This window comes from Lampris incognitus, chromosome 3 (genome assembly GCF_029633865.1).
Source record: "Lampris incognitus isolate fLamInc1 chromosome 3, fLamInc1.hap2, whole genome shotgun sequence".
NCBI classification, from domain to species: Eukaryota; Metazoa; Chordata; class Actinopteri; order Lampriformes; family Lampridae; genus Lampris; species Lampris incognitus.
Window position 1 is genome coordinate 67,650,775 of NC_079213.1, and position 17,507 is coordinate 67,668,281.

At 41.0% G+C, this 17,507-nt stretch overlaps 1 protein-coding gene across 1 annotated transcript in view; it reads right to left on the minus strand.

Annotated features, from left to right (window-relative positions):
* jak1 (Janus kinase 1) overlaps positions 1-15,261 on the minus strand; it is a 77,803-nt gene extending 62,542 nt beyond the window's left edge. Inside the window, exon 1 of the mRNA XM_056277910.1 lies at positions 14,973-15,261. The gene's annotated coding sequence lies outside the window, so the exon portion shown is untranslated. The remainder of the gene's footprint in view (positions 1-14,972) is intronic.
* Between the last annotated feature and the right edge of the window lie 2,246 nt (positions 15,262-17,507).

Consider the following 17,507-nt stretch of genomic DNA (forward strand, 5'->3'; position numbering starts at 1 on the left):
GGATGTTGTGTTTACACAATTTACAGAATAAAACAATTGAAAGAGGATAACAGAATTATAATGGACTTATAAAATATATGAAGAATATGATGAGGAGGACGCCAAGCAGTGTCCAAATGCCACCCGAACAGCCCAGGACACGAACCACGCAACCAGCATCGCCATGTAAAATAAATAAATAAATAAATTGGTCATGGCTCTTAGTGAGATAACATTAAAACAAGATAACACAATTATATGGATTTATAAGATATGTAGACCAACTCCTGTTCTTACACAAAAACTTACACATTCCAGCATTTACCAGCTAAGCATGTCCATCCATTTCCATGATGTAATTGTGGCCTATCATTTGTATTTTCTCAATTATTTATTGTTTTACTGTCATGGGTGTGAGATCTGGGTCATTAGGGCTCGCCCGTCCCCATCCCGATCGGTGTTTCGGTTCACCTGCGCCTGTTTGCCTGAGTGACCCTGATTGTCCGGCTTCACTCACCTGTTCCCCTTTCTCCGATTGGCTGTGCGGTTCCTGTGCACCTGTGCCCAATCTCCCTGATTGGCTCCCCCATGTATATATTCCCCCCTGGCTGCCCAGGCTCTCTGTCAGATTGTCTTACAGAGAGACTCTTGGTCACTGGATGTGCCACGTCCTGTTGCGAGCCTTCCTCGCTGTCTGCAAGTTCGTTATTTGATTATATAGCTTTGTTCTAGCCCAGTTGTCTCTGCTGTCTGCACTTGGGTCCTCTTCCTGCTCCCGGCGTGATAGAATGATCTGACCATCCAGCGGATGGATCGATGTTTCGGGGACGACGTAAGCCTCAGTCCAAGCCTGTGTCTGGTGTGAACAGCCTCCGGCTAGGAGTTGTCCGGCTTGCTAGCCAGCAGCCCATCTCCCGGTCTGCTGGCTCTGGCCCTGCTAAATGCCAGCCTGTCTACTGGTTGGTAACCCACCACTCTAAGGATGGTGTCAAGCTGGCTCCAACCCTAAACCCATTCTGGGGAACCCACCTGGCCAGGGGAGGTCCCCGTGGTTTCTGCCAGCCCCATGTACCCCACCAGCCAGCCGATGTCCTGTCCGTCTACCAGCCGCCGACCAAACTGGCCGACGCCTTCCACCGGTTCCTGTGCCGCTGCGCACCTCAGCCAACCTGTCGGTTTCAGCTGCCAAGAATCCCAGAGCCTCAGCTGCCCAGCGCTTTCCTGTTCCAAAATGTGCGGTCTGTTCCCGAGCGGCCTGCCGCCGTGCCACCTCTGAAGCCTGGTCTGAGTGGCCGCTGTGCCACTGCCTCGGTCCTGCCTATGTCTCTAGGTCATCCACATGCCTGTCTGCTGGAACTGCGCTGCCCTTTGGTCCTGCATCCTGGTCACCCTCCAGATTGGGTGCAGCCATCTGTGTAAGACCCCTGGTGCTCCTGCTCCGTTCATTTGGGATGTCTGGAATCTGTCCATGGGGGGGGGGGGGGTTCTCCTGTCATCAGGGCTTGCCCGTCCCCATCCTTATTGGTGTTTCAGTTCACCTACGCCCGTTTGCCTGAGGGACCCTGATTGTCCGGCTTCACTCACCTGTTCTCCTTTCTCCGATTGGCTTGTCTGTTCTTGCCCTGTCCTGTGCACCTGCACCAATCTCCCCCGGTTGCCTGGGCTCGCTGTCTAATGGTCTGAGACTCTTGGTCACCGGATGTGCCACGTCCTGTTGCGAGTCTTCCCTGCTGTCTGGAAGATCATTTGTTTTAAAGCTTTGTTCTAGCCCAGTTGTCTGCACTTGGGTCCTGTTCCTGGCCTGACATTTACCACATATTCCACAGAGAAGTCTGTAGTTACTCAAGGACGGGATATACATTTTCTTCAGCAATGGGTGAACAATTGCAGGCTTAAAACTGTCTGGAAAAGGGCCAGAGAATTACTAAAAAATTGCAGAATAACGAGGCTAATGATTGAAAATACCTCCTTTGAATAACTTGGTGGCAATGATGTCTAAGATGCAAGAGGAGGAGTTCACATAGGAGATTGTACTCACTAAACACTGAATTGTAATTGGTTGAAACTGGGTAAAAAAAAGGCCGAATTAACATGGGGAATGGAATGAATGCAAGAGCCAGCCTGGATTTGGGACCTGATATTCTCCATCTTATTTACAAAATGAGAGACTTTTCAGACAGTGCAACATCAGGTTAAAAAAAAAAAAGCCGTGGCAGTGGAGGGACCATTTAATAACAATCAGTTAGCCCAAAGAGAACTTTAGGATTATGGTTACGTCTTTATCAAATCGGAAGTACACCGATCTCGCATCCTGAACTGCCTTCTGGTAAATTAACATTTGGTCTTTAAGGGTTTTATGTGCTAATACGGACTTGCTGACCTAGTATTGTCGTTCTGATAAATCTTGCAAAAATTGTCATTCCTCTATTGCCTCCACACGTAACAAGCGCATGCTTGGTATGTTTGTCTAAGCGTGGGCCTCGGCAGATTGGCGTATAAGATATGAGCTTGACGCAAGAAACGTGATGACGTTGGGGACGCTGCGTTGAGCATAAACCTAACGCATCAAAGCAGTTGCTGATAAAAGGCACAATAGTTTTGGTGTTTTAAAGGGGGGGGGGGGCGACTTTGCTTGAATTTTCAACAAACTCGGAGGGTAGTAATACAAAGGTGGCCTGCCTTTGCGTGAGATAGGCAGGAAAACCCCTTGGTAAGTTGTTACCCTGTGATCATCAAAGCACCTTCCTGTCAATGTGGCATATTTTATTTGCCAACGAGCAAAGGGTGCAGTAAATGCGTTTTGGCATCGAGTGGCTTCCCTAAAATGCCTAGACGGTTGAGATATGATGCGTGAATGAAAATGTGATTTTTTTTTTTTTCAGTTTCAGAATAACAGAGGCTACTGTGGATCTGCCGGTCCATCTCATTGGCAACACAGTAACTCAATGGACTATCACGCCAGTTTTTACCAGGTTGAGTCTGACTGCAGGCATGTTATTCTGGTTCCTTTACCTATTTTTGAGAGTTCCAGCCCATTGTCTCAAAATGTTAGACACTATCGTGGAGCATTACGGTTTGTTACAAACTGTAGAGCCCTCACTCATCACTGTGTCCTTTACTCCAAAGTCAATTGGCCTGCTCTATCAACACAGTGACTTGGTCACTGGTATGTTTTTATGTATAAGGCCATTCTGGGTACCCTCCCCTGTTATTTATCTGCCTTTCTGTCTATGAAACATGGCACTTATGAGTTACGGTCTCCGGACACCTTGCAAATGACTGTTCCAGAAGTTCGGATTGAGCTGGGCAAGAAGGCCTTTGTTTTCTGCCTGGAATAGTCTGCAAAATAGACTTAAACTCCGGGACTTGGTTATCTGAATTTAAAGGAAAGTTAAGTCTATGGAATCTGAGTCTATTGGAAATTGTAAATGTTTCAGTTGATAACAGGTTTATCTTTTCTCTTCATTTTTATGCTATTTTGCACTTTTAGATATTCTGTTGTCTTCATGTGAGTGTGTGCTGAAACTGGTCTACTGCTGCCATTCTTGGCCAGGTCTCTCTTGTAAAAGAGATTTTAACCTCAATGGGACTAACCTGGTTAAAGGTAAATCAAAATGAGTTCCAGGTTAAAGGAAGGAGGTAGCCACTGGATACCCAACACTGATTTGAGAGTATTCACGATAGACTGTGCATATGGAGAGAGGGGAGCGAGGCGACTAATGAAGACAGTACAAATGTGATTAAGCATTACCAGATGAAAACTTATAAATACACGTGTGACAACGACAACTAAAAAAAAAAAAGCTAGTTTTTGCAGATCAGGTGTGTATGTGGGCGTTAAAGAGAATAGAAAAGCACTGATTTTATAGTGAACATAAAACGGTAGTAGTAATGCTGAGCTCTTGTCTTCCTGATGACTCATATGTGACCACATGCTACCCATAAGTACACGCGCACACGATGACCTCACTGAACCCACACAATACCAGTGAAATGATGTCAGCCAATCGGCAGCACATTCCCACTATGCTGATGACTTATACAAATCCCCTAATGGTTCTAAACCAGTTGCTTTAAAACATAACCTAACCTCATTGACTCTAAAATCATGACTCAGTTCCTTGTATAGTTTATCAAGTTAGACAAGCAACACAATGGGCTTACTGGCCAAACTGTAATGACAGTAGGAAAGCTTAATTATAAGAAATATATTAAACTGTAGTGCTGTTGGCCTAAATATGTTATTTGTTTTCAACAACTGACCAACTTCACAGCACACCTGAGCTGATTCCATAAAACACTATTTAGACACACATCGTTATACGGTGGTAGGACATCGTCGTCACGATTCCTGCTTAGGCCCTGTTTCCCTTGCCCATTCTTCCTCTGCCCTTGCCTTCAGCATTCTCTCCTCTAGTCTTTGCCATTTCTCACCTGTCCACCAGATGCCCTCCATACTTTCCTTCCTGTTTACCACACCCACCTGTGTACCTGCTGCCAATTCCCTCATCAGTTCTTCAGTAATTATACCGGTCTCAATAATCCATTTGCTGCCAGTTCATCAGTGTCCTCTATGGACTTGTTTGTTCTTGCCAATCTGATCCTGCCCGTTTTGATCTCCGCTGTGGCGAAGTAGCTGTTCTGATTCCTGTGTAGCTGAGGGCCACCTGTTTTCCTGCGGTCAAAGCTTCTGTTCCTGCCTGATCCTGTAATCTAGACCTTCAGCCTGTTTTTGGCTTGCCTGCCTTTCCCCCCTTTTGAACTTTCTTTGCCTGCTTTGGAATCATTCGCCACTAACTAACTGCAAGCCTGTCATTTGTGTTTTGAGCATTAAAGCCTCCTCATTCAATCCGTCGGTCTGCATTTGGGCCTTCCACGGGTCTGTTCTATTCTCATTCATGACAATATTAGTTACTAGGGAGGCTGCAAGCTTATTTAATAGCTGTTAGCAATTAAATACTCCAGATGCAGCGAGTGAGGACTATAAACCTATCAATTTTTCCCCCTTCAAATGCTCTCTATGGGTTTTGTCCTCAACAGGAATTATTGATAAAGACTTCAAAAAAAAAGAAGAAACAAGCCCCCCCCCCATATTCTAGTCACAGCATCATGGGCCCATGTTGCAGCTTCAAAAGTAATTTTAATAGGCTACTCGTGGTTTACCTTTTTCTTTTGCTATCAAAGATACCCATGTTAATAAAAAAATAAAATAAAATTGTCATTTCTGTCACCACTCTTGTGCCCCTTTTCCACTGCATGGTACTGGCTCAACTCGACTCTATTCAACTCTACTTGCTTTACTTTTTGGGATTTCATTTTCCACTGCAGATAGTATCCCCTCACGGCGAAGACCCACTGGTCATTTGTGAGCGTGTGATTTTTTTTTATAAAGATTTTATATTTAAATATACATGTATTTATAAAATTATTTCTGATTTTCCCTTTTTTCTCCCACTTTAGGGGCCAATCAATCCCAATTTATTTTAGTTTAAACACCCACCCTTGTACTGCATGCGTTCGCCAACTGCATCCGGCAACTCCGGCCGGCAGTCTCGAAGGAGACGCCTCCCCACTTTCGTGACAAGGCGAATCCAGGCCGAACCACTGCTTTTTCCGACACACAGAGACGCATTCGTGTGACGAACACAAGCTGACTCTGCCCCCTCCCGAAGACAGCGTTGCCAATTATTGCTGCTTTTAACCAACTGAACTTGAACTAACAGTTGACCAAACTGTTGACCGTGTCCAAAGGAAACCGTGTATTATTTGGAAGCCTTAGCTCTGGCATTACCAACAGAATGAAACAAGTTGGTTGGCAGAAAGTAACTGAAGCAGTGAATGCTGTTAGTTCTGAGCTACAGACTCTGGAGGAGATTAAAAAAAAATCTATAATACAGAATAATCCTTATTTATAAAGATCGTGTACTATTTATTTATAAAGCTCATTATCATAAATGCTTTAATGCTTAGTGACAAACCTACTTAAGATGGAACAAAATCAAGGCTTGTCAAACAAACATTTGGTAACCACTCACGCATCACTATGTACTCATAGTGAAGGTTGTTTTTTTTTTTAACTATAGATTACATCCTAACACAATGTAGTGAAAGGGGGACAAAAAGCTCTAAAAATGTCACCCAAATTCACACTTATCTTTGTCAACTCGCTACATCACAATAATTGGACTCAAAGACTCCGTGTACAGTGCACATGGTGTGAAAGATGTGTACCAGTAAGCACACTCGCCTCCCATGGATTTTTATACATTCAAAAACCTGCATGGAAAGTGGCTAAGTACAGTTTTCATGTGAACACATGGTTTATACATTTTGGCCCAAGGTCCTTTTTAAACAGGTGCATGAGCTGAATGCATATAAGATGAGATATCGAAAATTGCTCGCACACTGATGTCAGTGACCTAAAACTCAAGTTTACGGATGCAAAATTTTCTCAAAAAATATTTCATGGTCCCATAGTGCTGCACAAACAAGTGCTACCAAAAGGTGTGGGGTGAGAAAAAATGTTCCAGTAAAACCTTCAGTCTTGCCATCAAGCTTGACAATATTATATATCTGAGGGCAATATTGTCTATAAACCAGCAGATAAGGGAAGAGGCATAGTCTGGTTAGATAAGGATTATGCATCGGAGGTTCATTCTCAGTCGACCAATGGCTTTTATTATGACAAGCTCAATGGGGATCCTACAAACATCTTCAAGAAAGAAATTGATCATTTTCCAGAGAAAGCAGCATAGGCTGGCAACATTTCCTAAACAGGTAAAATTTCTGAAAAAAAAGACTACCATTCCTGTGATAAGTCCTTCAATCACCTCCCAGGTCGCCCCATCATTGCTTGCAATAGCAGCATTATCGAACCCATTTCACACTGGATGGTTAAGACCTTTGGTTGTCCAATTGCCCTCTTAAGAGATGCCACGGACGTTCTAAGACAACTGTTCAAAGTTAAACTGTAACCTCTTGACTCTGATTTACATCTGATTACTTTGGACATTTTTTTTTAGAAACAGAAACCTGAAAATCCCATGCACTTCCTTTCTCTTAAACCTAGCACCAATATTGTTGAAGAATTACTTGCTATTTGAGACTGACCTCTATCTTCGGAAAAAATGGCGCAGCTATCGGCTTTTTTTTCCCTTCTTCCCCTGATTATGTAAATCGATTCATGGGCTACTTGGAACAAAGGCATATTTATAATGACAATCCAGTTTCTGACTACATCATACTTTGGCATAATTATTTGGATGATATTTTTCTTTTGTGGAAAGCCCCACTTGAAACATTTGATCTTTTTTTTTTGGAATACCTCAATGCTATGGTCCCTTCCATCAAGTTCAATGCAGAGGTGAGCAAGATTGATGTAGCATTCCTGGACACCAGAATAAGCCTGAATGCAGGGAGTATATTCTCAACCTTATACACTAAGCCTACAGATCGCAATAGTCTTCTACATGCATCTAGTGCACATCCAGCTCCCTTAAAGAGGGGCCTTCCATTCGCAGTTTTTGAGATTGAAACGTATTTGCTCCAGCACCTCAGGTTTTGAGCAGAAGGCCAAAGAAATGTATGATCATTTCCTTACTCGTTCCTATCCCTGTTCATGCTTGGACACAGCCTTTAATAAGGTGCACCATATAGGCATCAATGGAGCAGGACATGGCAGAGAAAAACAATACTCTTATTACTTGTACTACTACTCTGTGAGCCAGGCGATAAAAGAGATCATTGGCAAAAACACTGGCATGTATTGAGCTTCAATCTTGTGTGTCAGACTATTTGCTCAACCATCTCTGTTTTGTCACTACAGACCCAAAAACATTAAAGACTTCCTGGTTAGAGTGGACACATATAACCCATCTCCTGCCTCTGGATGCCTTACCCAAATGACATGTTTCTACCCGTCACGCTTGTGCAGCATGCAAGGACTCATGTAAGTGCACAAGTACTTTTGGTAACCATATTACTGGCAAGTAGTATGATATAAGATGGCCATATTTGATTTCCTGCCCAAGCGGACTTCAATATATTGCTAACATGACAAGTAAAAACAAGGATTATTGAACACAAAAGTCCAACCAGGAGAGCTGATGAAAAATCCTCCATTGCCCACCACTTCGAAGATGCCAAAGACCCCATTTCCTCACTTACTGTGTGAGCCAACAGATCAAAACACCACACAGCGAAGGGGATATGAAACTGTCTGTTACAGACAGTGTAAATGGGTATTTTACAAAAACTCTTCACCCTGCTGGAATTGCTTTATCTAACACATTTATATCAACTACATAGGTAATCCTGATAATACTATGAATCCTTCTGTCCTAGTCACTTAACCAAGAGCCTGCCTTTTTTGAAGTATATTGATATATTATTGTCACCGTATATGCTGTAAGTACATTATTTCACTGCTGTAATATATATATATATATATATATATATATATATATATATATATATATATATATATATATATATATATATATGAGATTACAATATAGAGAACAGAAACCTATATACAGTGCATCCGGAAAATATTCACACCCCTTCACTTTACCCACATTTTGTTATGTTACAGCCTTATTCCAAAATGGATTAAATTCCTTTTTTTTTTCATCAATCTCCATACAATACCTATAATGACAAAGCAAAAAAGATTTTGTAGAAATTTTTGCAAATTTATTAAAAATAAAAAATTAAATATTGCATGTACATAAGTATTCACACGCTTTACTCAGTACTTGGTTGAGGCACCCTTGGCAGCGATTACAGCCTCAAGTCTTCTTGGGTATGAAGCTACAAGCTTGGCACACCTATACTTTGGGTATTTCTCCCATTCTTCTCTGCAGATCCTCTCGAGCTCTGTAAGGTTAGATGGGGAGCGTCGCTGCACAGCTATTTTCAGGTCTTTCCAGAGATGTTCAATGTGGTTCAAGTCTGGGCTCTGGCTGGGCCACTCAAGGACATTCACAGACTTGTCCCGAAGCCACTCCTTCGTTGTCTTGGCTGTGTGCTTAGGGTCATTGTCGTGTTGAAAGGTAAACCTTCGCTCCAGTCTGAGGTCCTGAGCGCTCTGGAGCAGGTTTTCATCAAGGATCTCTCTGTACTTTGCTCCATTCGTCTTTCCCTCGACCCTGACTAGTCTCCCAGTTCCTGCCACTGAAAAACATCCCCACAGCATGATGCTGCCACCACCATGCTTCACTGTAGGGATGGTATTAGCAAGGTGATGAGAGGTGCCTGGTTTCCTCCAGACGTGACGTTTGGCATTCAGGCCAAAGAGATCAATCTTGGTTTCATCAGACCAGAGAATCTTGTTTCTCATGGTCTGAGAGTCCTTTAGGTGCTTTCTGGCAAACTCCAAGCAGGCTGTCAAGTGCCTTTTACTGAGCAGAGGCTTCCGTCTGGCCACTCTACCATAAAGGCCTGATTGGTGGAGTGCTGCAGAGATGGTTGTCCTTCTGGAAGGTTCTCCCATCTCCACAGAGGAATGCTGGAGCTCTGTCAGAGTGACTTATCGGGTTCTTGGTCCCCTCCCTGACCAAGGCCCTTCTCCCCCGATTGCTCAGTTTGGCTGGGCGGCCAGCTCTAGGAAGAGTCCTGGTGGATCCAAACCTCTTCCATTTACGAATGATGGAGACCACTGTGCTCTTCGGGACCTTCAAAGCTGTAAAAAAAAATGTTGTACCCTTCCCCAGATCTGTGCCTTGATACAATCCTGTCTCGGAGGTCCACAGACAATTCCTTTGACTTCATGGCTTGCTTTCTACCCTGACATGCACTGTACAGTAGGACCTTATATAGACAGGTGTGTGCCTTTCCAAATCATGTCCAATCAATTGAATTTACAACATCTCAAGGATGATCAGTGGAAACAGGATGAACCTGAGCTCAATTTTGAGTGTCATAGCAAAGGGTATGAATACTTATGTACATGCAATATTTCAGTTTTTTATTTTTAATAAATTTGCAAAAAATTCTACAAAACCTTTTTCACTTTGTCATTATGGGGTATTGTGTGTAGATTGATGAGAAAAAAAGGAATTTAATCCATTTTGGAATAAGGCTGTAACTTAACAAAATGCGGGTAAAGTGAAGGGGTGTGAATACTTTCCGGATGCACTGTGTGTGTGTGTGTATATATATATATATATAAATTGGGTTCTGTTCTCTATATTGTAATCTCTTATGCTTTTTAACATTAGATTATGTATCTTATTTGTTTATATTGTATTTTCTTGGCCCTGTACCCTGTAAGTATTTGGTGATTGGGAAACCTACCCCTATTAATAGGACTTGGGTGTGTGCCCTGCCCTCTTTATGGCAGACTGAAAAAGGTATTTTACTGAGACCTACCTTTTCTCACCCCCACACCTTTTTGGTGGCACTTGTTTGTACATCACTACAGATCATTACATATTTTTGAGATTTCTTTTTTTTAATCCTTAAACCCCAGTGTGGACATTTCTTCTAAAGTCAGTGTGCAAGCAACTTTCAGTATTCTCTGTACCACACTCCTGTTTCATTTCTTATCTATTACAGCTAGGATAACTTTTCTTGAGAAGTTTAAATGAGTTACCATGACATGAAAAGTATGAATGCTGGAATGTTACACAAAATTTTTTTTTTTTTTTACCGAGTTGGGGTATTTGTCTTAGTTTTTTCCATTGCTTCATAGCAATTATGTCAACATTGTCTTCATTCCTCATTCGATATTACATGTATCTCATGGGGGTGAATCACTTATTGATCATAGTATACAGATTGCAATTTCCAAAATGAACTATGTAAATAACTGTGCTACATGATAAAAACAGTACCCATGACATCCACCAGGAATGGATGTAGGTCCCCGTTGGTATAATCAGTTACAATTATGTAAGCGTCAATTACAAGCCACCTGCCATTTTGACCACTTTCCCAACACCATAACCAAAATGTCAGGATTCAGTCAGTTTGGAGTGACATCTCATTTAATGATTCATCTTTCATAAACTATTTCATTCAACTACACAGCATCCTCTCATGGAATGCCGACAAGTCATACAGCATTGAGTAGTGAACACAAAAGAGAAACGCAACACCTGGCAATTTACATTGAAAATCAGCAAATTAAGCTCTGCACTCACACTTGCCATTTACTTTGGAATGGATATACACCACTAAGGGTATAATGTAGTGAAAGGCAAATTCTCCAAAGGCAACCAATACTTGCAAATGCTTTTCTCTTTATTTCTTTTTATTTTTTGATAACACAACAGTTTGTGCACAGTGTGAGTGCTTTATCACTTAAAAGGACACTTATTGAACAGGGAGGTTGCTTAGCCACTTAAAAGGCACTTATTGAAACCTAACATCACATTTTCCACTTTTCCAAAGGTCACTTGTAATTCACTCAAACTTTTAGATGAAAATATGTCTAATTTCTCTCCTGCACTAAAATCCCCATTGAAGGGTGAACAGATGACAGAAAACGTTCAAGAGGCACTTTGAAAGTACTGCCCTACCTACACTACTGGGCAGTAAAGTTTAGGTATCACAGAAGCTATGTGATTAGCTGACTCATTCTTATTCATAATCTAAAAATACATGTGAACTAGAGCTGATAAATAATCTAAGTTCATTATGAAACTGAGGAATGTGTATTCAAAATAATTATCATTTTTAATCTCAGTACTACTTTCTCCTCTTGCTGCTTCTGAATATAAAGGGAAAGAGCAACAAGCATGACATCACAAACACGTTCATTGGTATTTTTCACCTTCATTGAACCAGGCGATCCATTCAAAATGTCTGTTCTACACTTTTTCTTTACAGGGCCATGTTGTGCTGTGCCATGAAAGTCACTGGGGCAAATAAATGTATTCTGTGATCCTAAGAGCATGTATGCAATCATATATGTTAATGAGCCTATATTTTAGGAAATTGGGTTTGCCTGGTATTGGCACTGATTGAGCACAAATGATATTTATATACTTGGAATTGACAAAGTCAGTGCTACTTCCTACACTGGCTCCTTGTTATATTTTGAATTGGTTTTAAATTTTTATTGCTCACTTTTAAGGCTTTAAATGGTCTTGCCCTTACATACATTTCTGATTTATTGACCGGGTATACGCCCTCTCAACCATTACGGTCCGCAGATGGAGTCCTGCTGGTTATTCCCAGGTCTCGGTTTGTCACAAAGGGTGATCGGGCTTTTCCTGTTAGAGCCCCCCACACTATGAAACGCTCTTCCTATTGAACTAAGACAACCAAGGTCTCTAACTTCTTTTAAATCTCGTCTTAAAACTTTTCTTTTTATGAAAGCTTTTCCAATTTTTTTTAAAATTATTCATACTGTTTTTATTTTTACTCTTATTTGGTCTTATTTTTGCCTTGTCTGGTTTTATTTCTTTGCAAAGCACTTTGTAACATTGTTTTAGAAAAGTGCTATATAAATGTATTATTATTATTTCTTTCACTGGTCTTGTATGAGGGGAAAAAAAATTACCACACTAAACAAGCCAGTCAGAATTGGTCCCATATCACACCTGGGCCTCTGATATCAGCCCATCATTTCTGACTTTGTAATTCACAAAGATTTTTTTCGCCTGTGAGAAAAATGTTTTTTAATGGATTATTTTTGTGGATATTAAGCATCAAACTACCTACACTCATAAAATTAGCCTGTTATGGCATTGCAAGTGACAGCATCACAACACTGTTGCCATCACCTAATGGGGCTGAACTAACAATACTGAAGCCCTTCTCTATTGAGTTTGGCAAAATGCCTTCACTATTCTTTAAATATAATTAGTGGACTTTTTTTTTTAAAATTAAATAGTGAGGATTTTATCTCCGGGTGCTCCGATTTCCTCCCACAGCCTAAAGACATGTAGGTCAGGTAAATCGGCCATACCAAATTGTCCCAAGGTGTGAATGTGTCGATCCTGTGATGGACTGGCGGCCTGTCCAGGGTGTCTCCCCACCTGCCACCTGATGACTGCTGGGATAGGCTCCAGCATCCCGCGTTGGATAATGGATGGATGGATGGATAGCCTGATCGGTACAATGGATCCCTAGTCACTGACAGACGATGAACTTTTCCCCCAAGCTGGTCTTACCTACTTCCTGACCCTTGCTCTTGACGCAATGTAAACTGCACTGTTGCATTCCTGCAGCCCCAAGTAAGTCATCAGTTCACAAATTTACCCATGATTATCTGGTATTCATGAGGTGCTTCCATTCATATGCTCTGACTGCTCCAAGCTTCGATGAGCCAATCACTATAGAGCCCTGGTTGTGCAACATGATGACAAACTAGTAATACTACTACTACTACTACTACTATTTCAAGGTACTTGTATGCCATTTTTTTCATAGCTGTTATGCATCAGTTATAGCTTTATGACTTGGACAGCCATTGTAGTGCTACCTCTTCACGGGTTATGTTTATCTTGACGAGGAACACCCCAACGCAGCACGTATATTCTAGATCTGCTGCAAAACTGGTTGAGGCCGCCTGTCATTCACCAGGGGCTTGCTTGTCACTCATTTGTCAGGCTTCTCATCAAAGCAGACAGGAATAAATGTGAAAAAGTAATACGCCCACAAAAGCATTGTTCAGTTTGAGAGGACAGAGAGGCAATCTTTAACCAATACAGAAAACTAGATTCAGATTTATTTTTTTGAGAACTTAAATAACATGTCTTTGGGCATGCTCAATAATCCAGGAAGAAAATCAAAGAAAGTTGAATCAGTTCATCTGGACACATTTATAAAAATAATAACAAAAATAAACATTGGGCCCAGATGAACTGATTCAACTTTCTTTGATTAAATAACGTGATGAATAGATCCCTGGGGATTCTATAAAATTAATAAAAACATAGCTAGGACCTGAAAACAAAACAAAATATTTTGTGTGATGCTCATTGACATTCCAGTAAATTGTACCACTGCATTGCCACTTTGGTACTGCAGATCTCTTGTACCTACAATAAAATAATAATTACATCTCCCACCATATAGTCTATATTTGCCATAATCTTCTCCTGGCAGATGATAATCACTTAGGTGAAGCAGCAGCATGAGAGCTCCAATGGATGTTGCTAAGCTACTCTATACGTATCAACAATTTGATATACTATTGCTATTACTTTGATTCCTTTTTTTTAATCACACTGGAAGCCAGAACAAAACGAGAACGAAAAAGCCTAAACAAATGATTAAGAGGGACCTACCATCCCTTTAACCCATTTGTTTAATAAAGTGATATGCAGCAAACAGTAATAAATATATCTACACGTGTCGTGCAAAATAAACAGCTGGATCAGCTGAACCTCTGCCCGGAACACAGACTGCGTCTTGGGAATACGGCGTGACCACACCAGAATACTGCTTTTATTGTACTTTCGGTCAGTTTTTGTCCATCGTTTGTCATTGTGCTCAAATGAAAAAACAACGGACCTCCAAGTAGTTAGGAAAGAGACAATCTGCTCGGAATCTAAGTTTAAAAAAAAACAGTATTTCAAGAGGAAAAAACAACAACATGAAGCAATATAAAGTGTCGATACTGTTCAAATGCCAAGCACTTTAAGGACACTAACACATCGATGCTTTATAGCGTATACATTACACGCACGTAAGCATTACACTATCGTGTATTATATTATTAGAGAAGTGTTGATTTAAAAAAACAAAGTACGGTTTCGTTGGTTTTAATAACGTGACGCTTTCAAACTTTTTTAGCGTCCTTGTCCGACGGACGCTAGGGGCTAAAGGGAACGTTCGTGTGTGATGCAAATGCCTAGCTTAGGCTAGTTAGTTGCTAACGCTAAGCAGGCAACAAATGAGCTCTCCCTCTCGACGTGTATCTGTCAATCGGGAAACGTACCTAAATACCGAGAACGACGAAGGTGGGAAATGGTAACTGATATCAGACAGGCAGGAAACTATAAAAAAAATCGAGCAATTTGGGAAGAATGGGCACTCACCTCGTTAGCAAGCTAGCCAGACAGCTAGCAAGTTATTTCCGTTTTCTTTATAAACACATTAGTAGCTTGAGGAAAGTCAGTCGGGGTTTTCTAACTTACGACAAAGCTTAATGTAAAGTCTAGTTCGGTGGGTGCCCGATGTAAAAACAAAAACAAAACACAAAAAACCAAAACGGAAAAGTGTCCAGTATCCAACAGAAGAAAAAAACCTGCTATTCCGTCTCGATTTGTTGCCGTGTCAATGGCTCACGGCAGATACAATTGTCTCGTACCCTTCCTGAAAAGACACGTCCTATTCCCGAAAGCGGCGCAATAGTCAGTAAAGCGCAGCAGCTGATTGGTACCTACAGTCCAACACGAAGTCTTTAACCCTTAGTTGACGAGAGTCCTTGTGCGCGCGCGCGCGCGAGAGAGCGAGAGAGAGAGCGAGAGCGAGAGCGACAAAGAGAAGTGTAATTGTGAGGGTCTTCGAAAGACCCTATTATTTCATCAGTCACGTCTGACATAATGTCAGTGATATGATATTGATAACCTTTTTTTTTAAATTATGGCGAACTTAGCACATCCTGTCACGACATCCTCACAATATTTATATATAACACTGCATAACCAGCCTGCCGTGCGTAGGTCGGCAGAATACTGGAAACAATAATAAGCGTATTTCATTGGGAAGCCCCTATGATTAAAATGGTTTCAGAAATCCTCCCTGCCGCGCCTGATCTTTAAGTAATCTTATATTCACTTAACCCTTCGGTTCAGACATTCACAGATTCAGTCATGTCTCATTTCATTTTCTATCAATAAAGGGAAATTTTCTTCTATAGGCAGCATCCATCAGAATTTGGACCGATCAGTTTCACGTTTGCGAAAAGGTTTCTCCCCAGAACTAGAAACGAAACACCAAAGACTCTCTAGATAAGGTTTTACAACAGATCTAGCTGATTTGTCCTTGAAAAAGACTTGAGTTTGCGAAAAGACTGATAACAGAGTAGGGATACACTTTGGACTTAATAAAAACTTAGTAACATTGTTATTAAAATAATAAAGCTCAAACTTTGTATGACCACAAAGTTGGTTGCCAAGCCATTGCCAATTTAAAAAAAGCAACATTTGTTCTCTTGCTTTCTGGCTCTGATTACGTCAAACATATCAGAATTCTGCTTTGGCATGAATGTTCAATTTAATCCTCTTCGTTTAGCCAATTAGCTAACAATCCATGAGCATGTACTTGACTTAAAACACAAAAGTGGTAAATTGTTTTTGATATTATCACAGCACCATTGTGTAATACACATCATTATGAACAACCAAATAGACTGGGAGCTTTTTCCATTAAACATGACTTATTTTGATCACGCCAGTCCACAGTGTATCTAGGGTGGAGGCCACCATGTCCAAGTGTATTCTTCTAACACAAAACAACACAATCTAACGACAGATTCAACATGAATGGGGGAAACAACTTCATTACTGCAAATGAAGGAGAACAAGATTAGAGCTTCCATATGAAAAATAAACAGATGGTTCGCTTTGTTGTTGTTTAAGATAGGGACTTCCCATGCCATACATATCCCAGCAATTACTCAGTGCTTTTCATTCAAAGAACTACATTGGAAATTTCTAAGAACAGTGTAGTCATGGGCAAGTACAGTACATGTTTGTGAAAGCATTGATTAAGAGAACCTACTGTGCAAATCAGAGACGTCGAAGTCGCCTCCATCTTGAAGGTCAGGCTTACTGATTCATTTAAAACTGTATCTTGACCCCTTTTATGTATTGATAGTGAATTATGTCAGGGAAATGTATGCACAGACAAGGAGAAGGGAGAGTTGTGACGACAGAATAAGAGGGAGCTACAAGTTAAACATGTTTCCTGACAGTAAGGGGGTTTCCATGGCTTTGTAGGCCATAAGTGAGCACGCTAAGGGGCAGGTGCATTGACCTTTAACATACAAAAAAAAAAAAAAAAAAAACTTTGTCATCCAATTAATTTAGTTTTGGGTCCCCCCCCCCTTCAAAAACACGCCACGTGTAATATATTTGCTTTGTTAAAATGAACTCATTTTCAGTCATCTTATTTTTACGTGCCAGATGACGTTGACTGGCTGTGGCAAAAAGACAAACTATATTTTGATAGAACGCATCTCAATAGATGATCAAGTTAATTTTTTAGCGCCAGATCAGTTGAATTTAATATTTTGTATTGTTAGAAATATTCCTTATCTTATTATTATTATTTATTTTTTTTAATAATAGCCTAAATGACATTTTGGTACTATATATATTACCAAAACAGTATGCACGTCTGTATCTACCCTGCAGTGAGACACAACCCTGCGCCTCATTGTACCATTATTCAGCGAATTCAATCTGCGACATCGTCCACCTCTTACTCCTTTATGGGGACAAAGTAGGGGGATTACTCAACATTTACGCATTTAAGAAGAGCTCACGCAAGGTCGACCTGAAAGCACAGCTTCCGTATAGTGATAGCGCCCTCTATCGGGAACTTTGCGTCAGCACAAGTGTCATAAT